This window comes from Anser anser (assembly GCF_964211835.1).
Source record: "Anser anser genome assembly, chromosome: 4".
Classification (NCBI taxonomy): domain Eukaryota; kingdom Metazoa; phylum Chordata; class Aves; order Anseriformes; family Anatidae; genus Anser; species Anser anser.
The window spans coordinates 39569872-39587818 of NC_139724.1; the positions used below are offsets into that span (position 1 = coordinate 39569872).

General features: G+C 35.4%; 1 protein-coding gene across 1 annotated transcript in view; it reads left to right on the forward strand.

Moving 5' to 3' along the window:
• Positions 1 to 17947, forward strand: part of LOC310898178 (uncharacterized protein) — a 331267-nt gene that overhangs the window by 272207 nt on the left and 41113 nt on the right. The window contains exon 32 of the mRNA XM_083832738.1: positions 8759 to 8844. The gene's annotated coding sequence lies outside the window, so the exon portion shown is untranslated. The remainder of the gene's footprint in view (positions 1 to 8758; positions 8845 to 17947) is intronic.

Consider the following 17947-nt stretch of genomic DNA (forward strand, 5'->3'; position numbering starts at 1 on the left):
AAAGAAAAAACACTGTTGCTCTCTTGGAAGTTTTAAATACTTATTTTCACATATAAAGATTTTGAGATTCCTCGTTGTTGTTAGGACAGTAACCTTGTTCTATTTCAAGTAAAGAGTCAATATATAAGCTCCTTTTTCAAATAGTTTATGGCTGTCACTTTCCAGATGCAGCGGTGACTTAACAGGTCAGCTGTTATGCAGATGTCTCATGAAAGCTGAGTGATGTAGGTAGGGTTGGAGGTTAAATGCTTTTGAAGTCCTAAATAGCAGTAGTCAAATAAAGCATGCCTTGTGAGACCTGATTCTCCTTTCTTGATAAAAAGTTGGACTACTATACGAGTTACAATATGAAAGTATAAAGAAAGTATAAAGAAATCATCTTGTAAAAGGTTCTACCTTTCTTCTCTGAAGTCCTCATATTTATGACAGGCCACAGCTGGCATTCCTCAACATTAGCAGGTAAGATTTTTTATCTGTCACCAGAGTTTAGAGATACCTACTACTTTGTTTTAAGAGTACAATTAAAATAAGCATTTAAATATAAACTAAGCTGTTTAGCATACATTCAGGTGGGGAATAGGAAGAACCCATTAACCTCTTGAGTTGAATGAGCCTGGACAGAAGTATTTGGCCTGAAATTTTAAAAGTTTATTATTGGTGGAAATTCAGTTCCTAGGTCAAAATCATTGATGTGATAATTTTGCTGAAATTGTTTCTTTAGTGGAAGGAACTTACCATTGCAAATGAGATTGTTTCCATCCAGTAGGAATCTTTCTTTCTTCCCCCCCCCCTTTTTTTTTTTCTCCTGGAAATTGATGAGAACAAGCTGCTTTTCTTTTGCCAAGTTGTAAAATATGAGGACAGAGAAGCATCTGGTAAAGTTGTCATTGCTCCAGAGAATTCTTTGGAGCTGTAATGGTCTCTGGGTTTGTCATATCACTTCTTTCCACCAGTAGTTAGGGCTTTTCTGTAATGATGAATTAGTGTACAAGCAATATGCATGATTTGGCACAGTCCCAGTATGAAACTGTGTCTGATTTTTCCTGTAGATGTTGTCAGGTTGCCCTGGAGTTGGCTTCTGAACTCTGAAGTTTATTTCTTTGGTGGTCAGAACTGTAGGTTCCTGCTATTTCAAATAAATAAAAATAAATGCAAAGTAATCCCCATTTAAAAAATAAATAAATATGGCACATCAGACAATGTTTTAAAACACAAGGAGTGCGTCCTTCCAGTTATCCATCTGGAAAACATAGATTTGCATCACTGAGAGCATATTTGTTCTACCAGCAGTCTCAATCATATAGAAATATGTTCGAAAAACAGTGGTAGCTCTAATGCTTTTCAGTAACATGAAAGACTTGAAAGAGCTAATGAAACGAGGGGTAAATTCCCCTAGCTATATGTGTAAAATTCAGGAACATGTTGACACAGGTATGTACAGAGACTACAGGACCATTTATATAGATGACCTGTAGCATGTTTAGAGGCTTGCAATGACATCCGTTTCATTACATATCTGGATTTCTCTACTTTACTAAAGTTTGAAGTTAAAACTCTATATTACTTATTATATTATTTTTTTCTTTGTTTTGATTGATTCACATTCTTTGATATTTCTTGTTTGTTTTTTAGGAACAAATGTTTTTGTTTTAAACTTTTGATTATTTTTACATGAACAATATGAAATACACAAAACTACCATGAGGTGTTGAAAACCATACTTTTATAAAGAAAGGCATATAAATTGCATAAGTGCAGACTGTCATGTTTTAGTTTTCAAGTCAAATTTCTGAAGTTCAGAATAAATCGAGTTCATGCTGTACTTACTGGACAATATAGGAAAGAAATAGTGCTTTTCCCTGAATGACTTTGCCTCGTCCACTTAAAGATAGGCATCTCTTGCAGATTTTGCATTTATGTCTAACAGTCTAAATATTATCTCATGTGATGTCCTTTGAACTACTGCACAGTCTCTTCCCTCTCCAATAGGAAACTTTCAATTGATATTCTATTAAAGGCACCCTCTCTGTGGCTGCTTTACCAGAATACAGACCAGACTCCAAGCTGTTTGAAGAAATGCTGTGTCCTGATCTTTGCCACTAGTGTCATAATACGCTTGCTACTGCTTGCAGCTAAGCTTTCCCTTAAAAATACATTCCATGTCCATATATTTTTATGGACAGAAGATTAAGAGACTATAACGATGTATTTCCACCATTCAGTGCACCCAAAACAGCAAGCCTTTTGACTGACCAGCAAATTGGCCTAGATTTTATTTTATTTTTTAATTTTAATTTATTTATTTATTGCATGTGTTCTATAATCTTATAGATCTCAATATGAATGCATCCATAATCATAACACATTTCTTTACTTACATTTGCTGAATACTGGGAAGTTTACAGCTTCAGATCTGCAACACTTCTTTGAGCATCGTTCAGTGTCACTACAGGATAAGTTTGTCCCCTCTATGGATTTTCTGTCAGCAAACTCTCACCCACAAGCAGATGCCACTCTGGCATAGGAAGATGGTGAATGCAGTTGCCATCTGCTCTCTCACTGTCCGAGGACATCCAACTCTGGTGCATCTTTCATCAGAGATCTGTGCAAGCTCACACAGAAAATGTTCAAAAACTATCTTTATACAGAAGGTCTCTAACAAAAGTTTATCCTCCTGGAAAAGGCAGTGGCCTACTCCTTGGTGCCAAAAGAAAAGTAAAAAAATAAATAAATAAAAAATAATAATAAAAAAAGAGAATACACAGAGCTTGTAACACAGTGCAGAAAGGTGGTATATAAATCATGTTAGAAGAACAAAGAGATTTTGGAGAAAGTATAAAAAACTTGTTTTGAGGTTCCATAGGTCACTAAGTGCAATACATGTTCCCCACACTGTGTAGAAATGTGTAGAAAGGCATCAGAATTGAAAGAGGTGAAGAGAGTGAGGTTTTCTGTGGTACCAGAGTCCTAAGGTGAGGACACTTACCTTTATGACTGTAAGGCTTTGTAAGTGTGGTTCCTTATGGAGGCAATGAAAGAACTTTTTGAATATGTCAATCCACCTTGGAAGCATGATTCCTTTACTTGTGCATTACTTGTGCTCTATGTAATTCATTCAATGTGGTACCTTTTGTAAGTTGGGTGGAATTTTTCCAAGTGATTTGAACTGGTCTGGTCATTGCAGTGGTAGAACAGGACATGACTGTACATTTTGGAGCAGAGGAGGCCCAGGGGAGACCTTATTGCTCTCTACAACTATCTGAAAGGAAGTTGTGGGGAGCTGGGGGTCAGCCTCTTCCTGCAGATAACTAGCAATAGGACTAGAGGGAATGGCCTCAAGTTGCACCAGGGGAGGTTTAGGTTGGAAATTAGGAGACATTTCTTCTCAGAAAGAGCAGTCAGGCATTGGAACGGGTTGCTCAAGGAGGCATTGGAGTCACTGTCCCTGGGGGTGTCAAAGGAAAGGTTGGACATGGTGCTTAGGGACATGGCTTAGTGGGTGATATTGGTAGTAGGGGGATGGTTGGACCAGATGATCTTGAAGGTCTGTTCCAGCCTTAATGATTCTATGACTGGGAGCAACCCATGACGTGGACATTATTGCTTGTATCAAGGATGAACCAGGATTTTGCAAAACAGAGCAAGCTACTTGACAGGAGACTGACCTTTAATCATGGTAAGAAAAAAATTTGAGCCTAAAAGGAGGGGAGAAAGAGCACCCTTGATTATTTGATGTCTTGCATATTTGTTTGACATGAAGCTTAATCTTTTTTTATCACTGTAAATCATCTGTTCAATCCTGTATTAATTATACAAAGATACTGTGCATTCTTTTTTTTCTCTTTATTTTTTAATGTTAAAAAGTCTTCCTTGCGTCATCATTGGCTATGCTATACATACAAGAAGCTGTATGCATACAGAAAAAAAATGCTAGAAGAAAAATCCTTGAAATACTGCATTGTCAAACTAGTGCCTAGAAAGCTATTAAATTAATCTTTAAATTCAGCTAACTAAGGTCCTAAATGAGTTCCACGTTTGAAAGTGGAACTGTGCTATATTTAGCTATTGCATATTTTTGGCCATGAAAGAATCTTGACCATGTAAATATAACTGGTCTTGTGAGTAGTACTTTTAGGGGGGGAAAAAAAGCAAACATTGAAAGGTGGAAACATTCTGTCTGAAGGAATAAAACAAACAAACAAAAAAGCCAGAATAATTTTATTGCTCCAACCTACAAAAAGAGCTAAACTGTAGTTAGTCAGATCTTATTTGCCACAAAAATGTGTATTAATATTTGTTGACAAGATTTTATTTCCTTTGTTAACAACAATAGATAGTTCTTGTCACTGACATACATCAGAGACTAATTAGTTATTTTTTATCCTTTTGTGTTGTTGATCTAACGTTCAACCTAGCTGTTTTTTGAGGTTCTTATTTCTATTTTATTATGATTCTGGTATTGTAGAAATAATTCAAGGAGTTAACTACCTATATAGATATAGTAATGTATCCTTTTATAGTAAATCAGTGAAATAGTAATTTGGGGGTGGAGGAGAAGAAGAAGAAGGAAAAGAAAAGAAAACAATTGGAATTCATTGTAAGCCAAATTGTTTGGGGAAAATCTGGGAAAAGTCTGAGAACACTCAACAATTGTAGAGTCAAATTCCTGGGTGGCAGAGATAAACACCTGTACAATTCTACCTGGCTGTAGGGTGGATGTGGTATAGACTGAAAATTTTAATTTTACTTATCCACAATTTTCATGTCCCTGCTGGTTTTTTCAAGGAAATTAAAGAGTCTGAGAATTGAAATTAAAGTATGTTTAATCTTAGGAAGCACCAAATCTAGACAGAGGAGAACTAACTTTCATCTGAGTAACAATGGATATTTTCCTCTTTGATTAGCTCATAGCACTACCAGTACCTTTTATACTGTGACAGACTTTGTCCAGCTACTGTAACTATTCAGATTTTACCTAGGTCAGTGAAATCTGTTCTGGTATCTCTTCCATAGGAATGATTCTTTTTTTCCAATAAGTATCTGGAGCCATCTACCCTTATTTTGATTTTTCATTCATGAAACTACATTTCTTATATTCAGTAGTGGCTGAAACAAGCATTTTGAAGGTGGCATGTGTGTTAATTGGTAACTACGTATCAGATCCCTATAACTTTTAGGCCTGGAAATTATATGTACTTAAGAAACACCTTTGGGGGGAAAAAAAAAAAAAAAAGGAAAACAAAGCGCCAGACCTTCTTTTCTTTTGTACTTAAAGATCTATCACACAATAGTTCTTAAATTATTCTAATATTTACATGTCTAGGTCAGAGAGTGCATCAACCATTCCATTGATTAAAACCCATCAAATTAGTGGAGATCTTCCCAAGGTTAATTTAGTCACAGCTTTATGTGCTCTCAGGCTTACAGGTACTTGATTGAATAAAGGGTGTTTGTCTGGACATGTAAGTTTAAAATGGAAAAGTCTGATGACCTTGAACAGACCATGAAAGGCTTTAGTTGAAATTTGAGGAATTTTTTAAATAGATTTTTATTTTATAATCAGTTCAATCTACTGAAAAATGTTGCATTATTTACAGATCACGTTTATCCATCTTACGTAATGCAAGAATAGAAACTATCATGAGGATTACTGAGGTATTGCACAAATTATATTTTACTTTGTAAGTAGATAAAATATGGAGAGCTTTGTCTTTCCATTTTCCTATATGTCACACAAAAATTAAGTATGTTTTTTACAAGATTGTTTCTATTTTTGAATTTGAATGTGGACTAAGATAAAGAACAAAAAAAATTAGCATCAAAGGAAGTGATAGCTAATTATCTGGGTTTCCTAAAGCTTAGAAGAAATAGAAATTTCTTTTTAAGATATCATAGTTTTAGAAAGAAGGAATAAGCTGGAAAACAGCCATACACGTGACATAATTCCCTCAAAGACTGGAGAGTGTCCAGATAGGAACATCAAGAGGCTTTTAGTGCTGTTAAATTAGAATCAATTTCCCTTGTGGGAGGGGTCTAATTTGCAGATAGAAAAGAAAAACAAGCTGCAGTGGAGGTTATACCTACTAGGTATGGTATAGTGAGTTACTGAATTTCTCCATTTCTAACCTTTCTCAAGATACCAATGCTATGAAATAAAAACAACTTTAATTAAACAATTCCACTGCAATGCTTTTTTTTTTTTCCTTAATAGTTAATTTAGGCAATATAATAAGAGGAGCTAATATAATAAAAATAATAGTAATTATAATAAGATTCAACTATGTTAATTATTTCATATGGTATAAGGAATACATCTTCTCAGGATCCAGGAGAGGCATATTTCATGAAAGACTTGAAGTGGAATAGCAATACAATGCATCTTTTCATTGCAAAGTACAAAGGATAAAAGATTTCCAAGGTGCTGGCAAATTAGTTATGTGAATTTCAGTTATTGTACCTGCTAGCTAAAATCTAAGCAGAGTTAAGACACTGGTGTGAACATTTAGATCTAGGGGTCCTCAGTGTCTGAAGCTCAGCAAACAAGTAATCATATAAGGAACTGTTAATGATGCATGTTGAACCATTTAATAGATATGAATGGGACAAACTAGGCAATTGCAGTGTGCATTGAAAGGGTTCCAGGTCATGTGGTGTGTATTAAATTCTTTTATCTTCCCAAACCTCTAACATCTTTTAAAATTATGAGAATGAAACATGAAAAATTGCTCTCCAGTTATGCTACCCTCCTTTTATTACACTCAACTATTTAACTGGGGATAAGGGCTAATACGATGCTAAAGTTTTGTACAGATTTGTAGGGTTCCAGTTATGTTCTGTGCCCTTAATTCCTTCATATAATTAATTTGGTGTGCAAAAATATATTTCCTCTTCTCCAACATGTGAACGTGTATCACTCTGAAATGTAATCTAATTATGGTGTCTTGTGTTACTTTTTTCAATATCACTAATAAAAATTATGGATATTAAGGGTAAGAATATTAATTTTGGATATTATTATCCATAGGTATGCTTCTTTAAAACTGTTGCTTTAAAATTATGCTTTTAACTCTTTATGCAAATCTGCCCACTTTCAGCATAATTCTACGGGTAAAAAAAAAAAAAAAAAGAGATTTAAATGGGAGATGATGAGACTTAATAAGTGTACCTGAGAATGCAGGGCAATTTAGCAAAATCTACACAGAGACTATTATCAGAAAGTCTAGTACTCTATAAATGTATTTCTTTGTTACTATAAGCTTGATTTCTAATGTTGTTTAGATTCAGGAACTGAAGTAAAAATGATCACTATGATGATATATGATCATATGAAAGAATCATATGTTTTAAAACTAAATGAAAAAAATAGAATAACTAATTACCCCATAACCAGTTGCATTCAGTTACAGGAAGGGCATATACTCATTGCAGAAATAAACTGTAGAGACACTCACTGTTCAGCAGGCATCTCCTTATTTGTCACAGCATGCAAGCAGATTATGCAAGTGTGATTGGTCACACAATGAAACAGCTAAAGAAATGTCTATCAGCCACGTTTCAGAGGTATCCACTCATGGATTCACATATCTTCTTAGATGACAGATTAGTCATGTTGCAAAGGACAAGGTCAGCCCATGTGAGTGATGAAGGAAACCAGTGTGCTTAGTTTTGACCTATTACAAGTTTGATCTAAATACCACAAGTAAAGAGAATTCTCCGTATCCATAGATAAGGTCTTCCACTGTTGATCTGTGTTCAGTGATTTTTTTTTCCTTTGGCTTGTCAGCATTCAGCATGAGGTTTGTGTGTGTGTGTAAAGAGTAACATGAAAGGCAAATGAATATACCCTTGCTTAAGTCACCTGCTTATCAAGATTTAAATTTGACTTTCTCACTTTACAAGCAGTCAGAATGCCACATCTGTAAAAGAATGGCAATTATCCCAGACTAAATAAAATTACTGTGTGCTGAGTTAAAAGTTTTGTTTTAAAATCAGAAAGCCATTACACATTGTTCCTGATGTATTGCAAAACCAGGTTTCCTAATTACAGTGCAGAAAGTTAGATTTTCAAAGGTTCTTTATTTCAGACAAAACTGGAGGGATGAGAAGATGACCCTGGCAGCCTTCAAACAGGGCTTTTAAATAGAAAAATACTTCAGCTTGTGTAAACAGGATCTGTCCTTCAAAATTCACTCTCAAAGCCAGGTAAATATTAAATTGAACAGGTTGACAATATGCAATCTGTGGAGTAGTTTCTGACATTTTTCTCTAGAATAGCTGGGAAATCTGTCTCTGTTATAGAACCCATCTTTGGGTAAGCTAAAATTATCTGAGACAGGATACATAATGTTTAATGCTAGAAACAAACTCCATTCAGTTGGAAAATGCCTATCAGCACTATATTTTGTTGCATACTGTAATTACAAAGTTAATTTTGCAAATCTCATAAGCTGAGCACTTTGAAGATTCATTTAAATTCTTTAAATGCTGGGTCTAATAATGTTGCAAGTATTTTGAACAACTTTGTTAAACTCAGGGAGATTATTCTTAAAAAATTGTTTTTAAAACTATCATTACTTTTCTGTCATTAAAAAGGAATAAGTCTAGGGATAAAAAAATAAGAAAATTTTGCAGGAGACCATTTCCATTTAGAATGAATGATACATTACTGAATCTTATGATTCCTTTTATCCTCGTCCTGTTTTATGCAATATGAAATATTTTAGAAATGTGTGTTGTTCTGATTCTTAATCCTCAGCAGAACTGAGAAATGTTGATGAAAGGTCTTGGAAGTGAAAAAGATGTTTGATCTTCAGTCTTTGGAAAAGAGAGGATACAAAAAGCCAGGTAAGGTGGGCAGAGGAGAAGACTAAGATGTCAGGTTTAGCGTTGACCATTTGGGTTCTGTTCCTACTGAAATGGAAGCCGCAATAACTGAAACTGGGTGAGGACCAAAGTTGTATCTCCGCACAGAAAATCTGTTTGCTTTAGCTGTTTTCTGGGAAGGATCCGGAAGATTTAGGTGATATTTGAGGACAGAGAGGTGTCTAGGTTAAGAAATATGTAAGCTTGAACACAATCTTTAACACTATGCTAAAAATATATATTTTTTTGTTGACAGTTTGTTGAGTACTGATTGAAAAAACAGTATTTATGTAGGTAACACCTCCATTATAATCAGCAGAATTAAATATAATCTTTAAAAAGACATTATTCTAAAAAGTTATGAAATTATCACTAAATTGAAATTATTTGAATATATTTTCACTACTTGAATATTAAATTTTCATTGGAATTCCACTGCTAAAAGTTCCTTTTATTTTTTTATATGCTTTGTCTTGGAGTATATAAGATGGAGAAATATAGTATCTCTAGCATATTTATTTCTGAAAGAGAATTTATGAGGATGCTTGAAATGCCATATAAAGGATGCTACAAAGGAGCTTTGAAGGTTTTCTTCAGCCTTCCTGATGCAAGAGTGGCCCAGAAAACTATCTATTGAAGTGCTTCTAAGCTGCACAGTAATCAAAGCTGCAGATTGCATTTTCAGAAATGATCTGTCTAGAACTGATCAGAGGTGTTCCAGTAAAACATATTTTGGAAAACATTGATTTCTTTTATACTGGTTTTCACTAATCATCAATAGACTTTTCAAGAAGGGTATGGTTAAGAAGGGGAAGCTGTTGAAATAGCCACATCCAAAGAGATCAGGTTGCAAAATCAAGAGCAACAGCTTGCTTTTAATACAGGCAGAGCAGCAAATTGGGTTTTGCATAACTTATAGAAATCCAGAGGCTATAGGGCCACTTTTCCTGTTTCAGTGACGGTTTCTCATTGCAAAAGAGTAACAGATCCCATTAAAGAGCATGAGAGTAAGACAGCAGCTGCGTAATTGTCAGTATGAGCATAGGTTGGGTCAGTAGAATGTGGATTAAATAAAAAGAAACCTTTTTTCAGACAAATATTATAACCTTCAGGCAACCAGGAATCTTTTCCAGAGAGAGTTTTAAAAGGATCTTTTTTTTTTTTCTCTAATGAACAGCTCAAATTTCAGTGTTTTGTGTTGCTGTCTGTGAAACGTGATTGATTAATAAATAATAATAAAAAAGTTAATGTATTTAAAGCAAGTTCTAACCTTTCAGCATATCAGACTGCTACTGCAGTTTAGCCTATGCCATTGGGCTTGATTTACATCTCAAAATTCCTCTGTTCCTACCTTTCATGCCCAAGGGCTCAGTTGTAAGAACCAAAGGAGGACAAAGATTATGATGGTTCCTTTTGTATCGCTATAAATCAAGGAAGTCTGTCCATCCTTAAACAGTGGTTTCTGAGATAGTAATCTCTTCTAGAAATTGATAGATATGGTACATAAAACTAAATGTCCTTGATGAGGGAACCCAGTTCATCAAGACCTTGCTCACAGCCAAGGGAGAGGCAGAGGTTGTCTTATTGTCTGTGGTCACACAGAGAAATATTGTGTGATATAAGTAAAATATCTCTACTTGCCACTGGGCTTCATGTGAGCTTCTAAACCTTCTGTTATGTAGAGCTAGAACAGCAGAACTAAACAGAGTAATCTGAGAAATTATTTTCCTAAACTGGGCAAGGTGGAGATTCCATCATTGTGACATTAGGTAAAGGTTGTTGCTAAATTTTTGTCCTGACTGTGCATACTATTTACAGCCTTACTATAACTGTATATTAAAGAAATGTGGGGTTATTAGATGGGTATTTAAATAAATACTGGAAACTGTTACTTCTCTTAAATAAGTATGCTTACAGACTGGCTTTGTACTGCTTCCTCTCAGTTGTTTTTTCAAATCGCGTTTTATTCCCTCTCTCACAAATGGTGCTACAGTGTGTGGAAATATGTCTACCTTTTGCTCTGGATTTCAAATTTGGTTGAGAAAGGGACACAAATCATTTAAATAAACCTGCAAGTCTGCTATGCTAGATCAATTTTAATTTAAAGGCACCAGAAGGTGTTCTGCTTCAGATTTCAAAACAGGTTAATTTTTAAATACTTTCAGGTCATATACGTTCCTCTTTAAGAATTTAATTACAGATATTGTCAGGCCCAAACATTCCTTCCTGACAAAATCTTGCTTTGGTGCAAGCCTAATTTTCATCCTCACAGTGAAGGGAGACAGCATTGTATGTTGTCCCAAATGGAGATGAACATGTGACAAGCTGGGAAATAAGTGGAAATAAAATCAATTTTTCCCTATTAGTGTCAAATTAAAAGCAAAGTAAGCTGTAGAATTTGTGATAGCAGGTGACAATTGAAACAAGTGTTCAGAACAAACAAGACCAAGAGAATCAATTTTAACTTTGAAATAGAGAAGGATCCTTGCTATTGGTGATCTTACACTGGACAAAAGAGTATCTGTCCAAGTTCCAAAGCTCCAGCCAAAGACTCTGCATCAGCAAGAAGTTACAGATACAAAAATGGTAAAAAATTAATGGGGAATTATTTTTACAGAATTTAAATTCTTTATACAGCCCAACATACATGTCATTTAAGATTTACAGTTTGTTTGAACTCTCTCACCTTTTTACAAATTTAAAGAAATTTGTTGTATTTTTCATTTTTCTCCTCACTTTCACTTCCCTTAATTTGTCTGGTCTTCTTTTAACTCTCTTAATTTGTTCTATGTGCCTTGAGGATATTAAGGAACTTTCTTTTCCTCCTCCTACCCCCTTTCCTGTGTATGGTGCTCACTTTCTCTACCTAAATTAATTTCTGCTAGCTATCTTCTCCAGTGTGGCTCGTGATTCTGTCTGATGCCTCCAGTCATTTACAGCAGTTCTAGTTTCATACCTTCCTTCATAGCCGTGTGGCAATACCTTCTCCTCCTGGCCTCTATCAATGTATGCTGGCCTAAAAAGCCACATGGCACCAAGGATGGGAACCAGAAACGTGGTTGACCAGATCTTCCCACATGGCATATAAGGAATCTGATTGCTGCTTAGCTGGGAACTTGAAGAGCAGACTGCAGCTGGGTTACATTGATCCAATGACGAGAGGATGACACTTGTGTTAAGCTCTGATGTGTATCAGGGTCATATTCCACTCATGCTCTTTCAGAGAGAATAGGCCTCAAAAAGTCTTTCTTTTGTGGAAGAACAAGAGTACAATCTTACCTTTGCTTCCAGTTTGCTTTCTTTTCATTTGGGACAAACCTCAAGCCAGTCACTTCCATGTCTAAAACAGGCGTGGGTAAATATATGAACAGCTCTTGTTGAAAAATACAGTAATCTGTGAGTCAGTCTCTGTGACTAAACATCAGCCTCCTGAAATAAGACCAATCAGCCCATATTTTGCCTTGGTTGCCTTGCACAGGCATTTCCCAGCATGCAAGCCAGCTTATAAGGAAATACCTACGATCGACGAAAGCAATAGCACAAAAACAATATGGGTTTACTGAACATATACTATACTATCAACCTAAAATTCTTTCCCCATCTGCTACAGCCAATAGAGCAAAGTACAGACGTGTTGAATGCAAAATATTAAAAATTAAGGATTTTTTTTAAGTGCTGCTGAGGTCTGAAGGAATTTTTCAGCTATAAATTTAGTTGTTGCATAATTAACACAAATTGACATAACCAACATTCTGTAATTAGATTCTTTATTAATAAATTCTAATTGTAAAAACACATGGATTTAATTGACATTTAACATGTTAGCTATTGCAAGCTTGATATCAATTAACACACTTACCAAATGTCAATTACCAGTTTTTCAGTTTTAATTGCTGTGAAATTGACTTGCCATGGGCTACCTTTTTAAATGTTAATGTATTAATGATGTTCATGGATTTGATGTAATAAATATGACATCTAATGTGCACTAATACAATTGCTTATACAATTTGGCTACTTTACATGAAAATTTTAGTGTATTTCCTTCATACTTATTAAACTGCAGTAGGAAGCTTTTTACTTATTAATTTACCATACAGTTAAATTTGAGGCTAGTTTAAAATAGTTATCTCACAGCATTCAGAATAGTTAGACAAATAGACAGGTTACCATCTTAAACCAGCATTGGCAGACATTATCAGAGCCATTTCTGAATATCGTGTTTTGCTGCCAACTTGCTTTTTAATAGAAAATTCTCATACACCTCTTGTATTTTCTTGTGTTACCTATATAAAATAGCACTGAGCTAAATACTACATTCATTAAAAAAAAAAAAAAAAAAAAGGCACCACCACAGCCCTGGAAGTGCTGTGCTGATGATGATTCTGTCAAGTGGACAGAACAAATGTGTCTCTTCCCTTATTTATGGTCCTACAGATGGCAATCAGCCATGATGCTGATATAAGATTTTGGCTGTCAGGAGCAGTTTCAGGTTGACGGCTTTATCACTGGCATCATCTTAAAGGATGAAAATTCCACTGTGTGTAAAATAATTTACCAAATTCCCATATATTCATTCAATTCCAATATATTCCCATATATTCATTCTATTCCCATATTCACTTTATTTTAATGTGTAAAACTGACATACTTTATGAAACTAGGCACTATCCCCATTTTAATGGAAAGGAAAGTGAGATCCAGTGAGGTCAAATGATTTGCCTAAAGTCTTGAAGCTTGGCAGTAGCAGAGCTATTGAAAATAAGTTCTGGTTCAAGTTACATTTTCAGAGTGGCGAAAGGATCAGGCTTTCCCAAAGGCTGTGTATAGTGGTGACAGATGAAAGGAGTGTTAATCACAGGCCTCCTGGAAAGGAGGGCTGCTTATTTAGCAGAATAGAATGAATATTTAAAAAGACCTTTCAGAGTATTGCAGAATAAATGCATATATCTGTAAGTTATTATGGCTTAAGGGCTAGCTATTAAGCAAAAGGATCAATGCATCAAATAGTAGATGCAGAACTTTTGGAACTAGAGCTACATGAACCATGATCTCCCAGCCCGATCACAAAACATACATACGCACAAAGTCAGGGTTCAAACTTTGTGGCTGACCAAACTGTTGGACTGGACTCCCCCCCTGCCCCGCCCCCCTCCCAAGAGTGATCTGTAGAGCTAACAAAGCTGTGTCTTACTACTTAATGAGGCAAATTCCCTCTCCAGTTTCTGAGCTCAAGGCCAGACCTACTATGGGAGCGGCCAGCCTCTTGATAGCCAGAAACCTAAGGAGATGCTTTTCAGGAGTCAGGTAAAACGCATTTAGATTAGCACTTGACCAAAGGAGGTCAGTCACCAATGTAGCTGTAGCCTGCAGATCAATCACATGCAATCACGTTTTCCAGTGTCTCTAGGAGCAGCATCTAATTTTTCTGACAGTTGTATGTTCGTTTTTTATTGCTTTCATCTGTGTATCGTGCTCCCTCATGTAGCACAGTAAAACCTAGCCAGTTTAAGCTTTTAGTGTTGGCCATGACTCTTGCTACTCCTGCTGGCAGGTGGCACTTTGGAGCTATTTCCTGAGCACACATTTGCTGAAGCATTCTAATTCCTTGGGGGATTATAGCTCGTTTGAGATCAAATGAGATAAAAATTCAATTTAAAGCACCGTAGTTGGTGCTACTGGGTCCAGTAACGATGCAGTTCCTGTAACAGTCAAAAAGTCACTCTGTTCAATTTTTTTTTTTTTTTAATCAGAAATTAATCACATGCTAAAACGTAGTAATCTTAACTTTGTCATTGCTTCTTATATCTAAATGTTTCCTTGAGGACTAATTTGTCCTCTTCTAGGCAGTTGCTCCCTTTCTCTGTATTTGGTTGGAGTCTACTCAGCTGAAGCTGCTCAGTTGAGTCTGTAGTAACTGTTTATGCCTCTTTGCAGACTTCCAGGCTATCAGTCATGCTGGCACGAGAATCCCATCACTGTATTGTACATTAAAAAGCATTCTGGTCTGGTAACACATTGATAGATCTTCTCTCTCACATTTTTTTCCAGCAAAAAAATAATCACCCCATCTTTCCCTTCCTCCCCCCCTCCCCGCTTCCCCTCAGTATAAAGCTTTTAGAAATGTACAAGGGTACAAGTACAAAAAGGGAGGGAATAAGAAGGAGAAGTGAAAATCAGTAATGATGCTTTCCTAAAGATCAACAGCTCTTCTGTTTACTGATGAATACTTTCCTAATGGTCTCACCTGCTCTCTCACCTGTAGTTTTCACATGTTTTATCATGACTGCATGTAAAAGAAGATGAATGTAATGAATTAATGAAATGAAAGAGTGATTTCTAAATTAATCTATTGTCTCTTTGTAGTTTGAAAAGTCTCTAGGTGCCAATAGAGTTTCATTACATCTGTTAGTTTACTGTAGCAGTTTGATTGCTATTACTTTATCAGATACATTTCAAGTATACCCCAATGGTGTCAAGTCAAAGAATAATATTGAACCATCAGCTCTACAGTGCTCTTGTGTCTCTGTTTATTAAGAATCATGTTTCATCTGAACTCTTTTAGTGGAATTTTTGGAAGTGAAAATGTTGAGTTGCCATCAACGAGTGCATTTAATTAGGATGTCTCTCTTTGCCCATTCCTTCCAAAAATGTTAAAGAAAGAATAGTATCATTTAAGATTTTATTTTAAAATAATATAGTAGAAAAGGTGAAGGGCTACTATAGCAGTCTTACTGGTTGGAAGAAAAAGATTAGTTGTATGTCAGGCAACAATTCATGACAAATATACAACATTTCTATAGCTTGAAAGGTAATTTTGTCTTTAAATAGTTTTACTAAAAAAGAACAAAATAATATAGTTACATGGAATATTCCAGAATATTAAATATTGATGCTGCATGCATATGAATGCCAGCAGTATGAAAGGAAACATGCTTGTATGATGTAAGACTATAAAAAAAAAAAATTATAACAAATGAAGAGGAAGCTTTGTCATAGATTCTCAGAGCCAGAAGATAAAATACTTGTACTGGGATATTTTGATTGACTTCCTGACATTCTATCCACTGATCCATCTCTTCTGAGACTTAATTTCACACTCAGAACACTGAACAGCCTCAGACAACTGCCATTTAAAAATAAACGAACATAAATAAACCATCAGTAAAAATAAAGTCTTTCCCTTCTCCAAGCCACCAAACAGAAGCTCAGCCTAATCAGAAATATGACTGTTTTTTCGTTCATAGGGAGAAATTTTCCCAAATGTAAGCAGAATCCATGTATATGACTTCCTATGCTCATATCATGTTTGTGGTCTCTCACTTGGAAATGGTACATAAGCTTCTCTGTTACATACCTAAAAGTATGTCGGGTCTGTAGACTAGAGATTACTCTCCTAGAAAATGAAGGTACTGTGAAAGGGACATGCTTGAAACACAAGTGAAGTCTGTTATTTTCAGGCTAGTTACATATCTGGAAGATGATAATTCAGTTTGATAGACCAAGATTCTGATCTTCATCTGAAACAAGGGAATCATTTAGCTTTTTTATTCTTTCCCCCTTCCTAATTTTTGTATATCATATGTAAAGTGTACAGATTATGAACCATAAAATATTATGCTATAGAAGAGACTCCAAGGTTTCCAGTAAGACAAACAGTGCTTGTCTTACAAGTTGTCCAAGGCACATTTCCATAAGTATGAGCATGTTTGTAAAGCTAATTTATATCCTTTGGGTTTCATTGTGAATACAGTTAGATGCTGGGTCAATTATAGCCATTCAAATCATAACTGTAATGATCTTTCAGAATTTCAGGCAGAATACATGACTCAGATGGTGGGAATGTCATTACCAGTTTTACTGAATTCTCAGTAAAACCTGAAATATGTGAAGGTTAATAAAATGTTACTGTGATAGCATGTCACATGTCAGGACTGAACATCCACCAATAGCAGGGTCAACCTTTAAAAATATAGCGATATAAATATTTCTAATGTGCTAATTAATGACAATAAATCACTTTGATCTTTTCTACCTAGATTAAAATTGATAAAAATGGATAAATGTCATAAAATACCATTCTCTCTCCTGTAACAGTACTTACATATAAACATTAGGCATGCAGACACACAAACCTGTTGGTAATACATGCATGAAGTATTTGCAATTGGTGCGATTAAGTGTAAATACAGGAACAACACAGATGATTTTTACTTCTATTGAAAAATATGTTAAGCATATATGTACATTTCATATATTGTATATGAAATCTACATATGTTCAGGAAACTTCAAGTTGTAATTTTCAGTTTCTTTTATTCATTAGAAAACTCTTCTTGGCTCTTTTCCAATTTGATGCAGTTTTAAAGGACACTGAAACTTTGCCATCCACATTTTCTCACCCATTTCACACAATTGTATTATAGACAGGACAAAACAAGCTGTCTATTCATGCTTATCAAAGAAAAAAGTTTTTTCTTCCTCTGTTCTCAGTGTACACAGTTAGGGAAGGCCACAGTGTTAAGAGGTATGATCCTTAAATTCCTGATCTTAGTAGTAAACCAGATGAAGTAATGTTATACATTACTTCTATATATTTTTATAGATGAAATAAAATGTACATAAATTTTATTTTACTGTAGAACTACAGGCCAGTCAGTCTCAGCTCTGTGCCTGGCAAGATGATGGAGCAGTTCCTACTGGAAACCATGCTAAGCCAACATGGCTTCACTAAGAGCAGATTGTGCCTGACAAATATGGTGGCCTTTTAGGACAGGGTTACAACGTTGATGGATAAGGGAAGAGCAACTGACGTCACCTACCTGGACTTGGCCAAAGCATTTGACACTGTCCCCCATGATATCCTTGTCTCTAAATTGGAGAGGTATAGATTTGACGGATGGACCACTTGGTGGGTAAGGAACTGGTTGGATGGTTGCCCTAAAAGAGTTGCAATCAATGGCTCAATGTCCAAGTTGAAATAAGTAAGGAGTGGTGTTCCTCAGGGGTCAATACTGGGACTGGTGCTGCTTAATGTCTTTTGTGACACAGACAGTGAAATTGAGTGTACCTTCAGCAAATTTTCT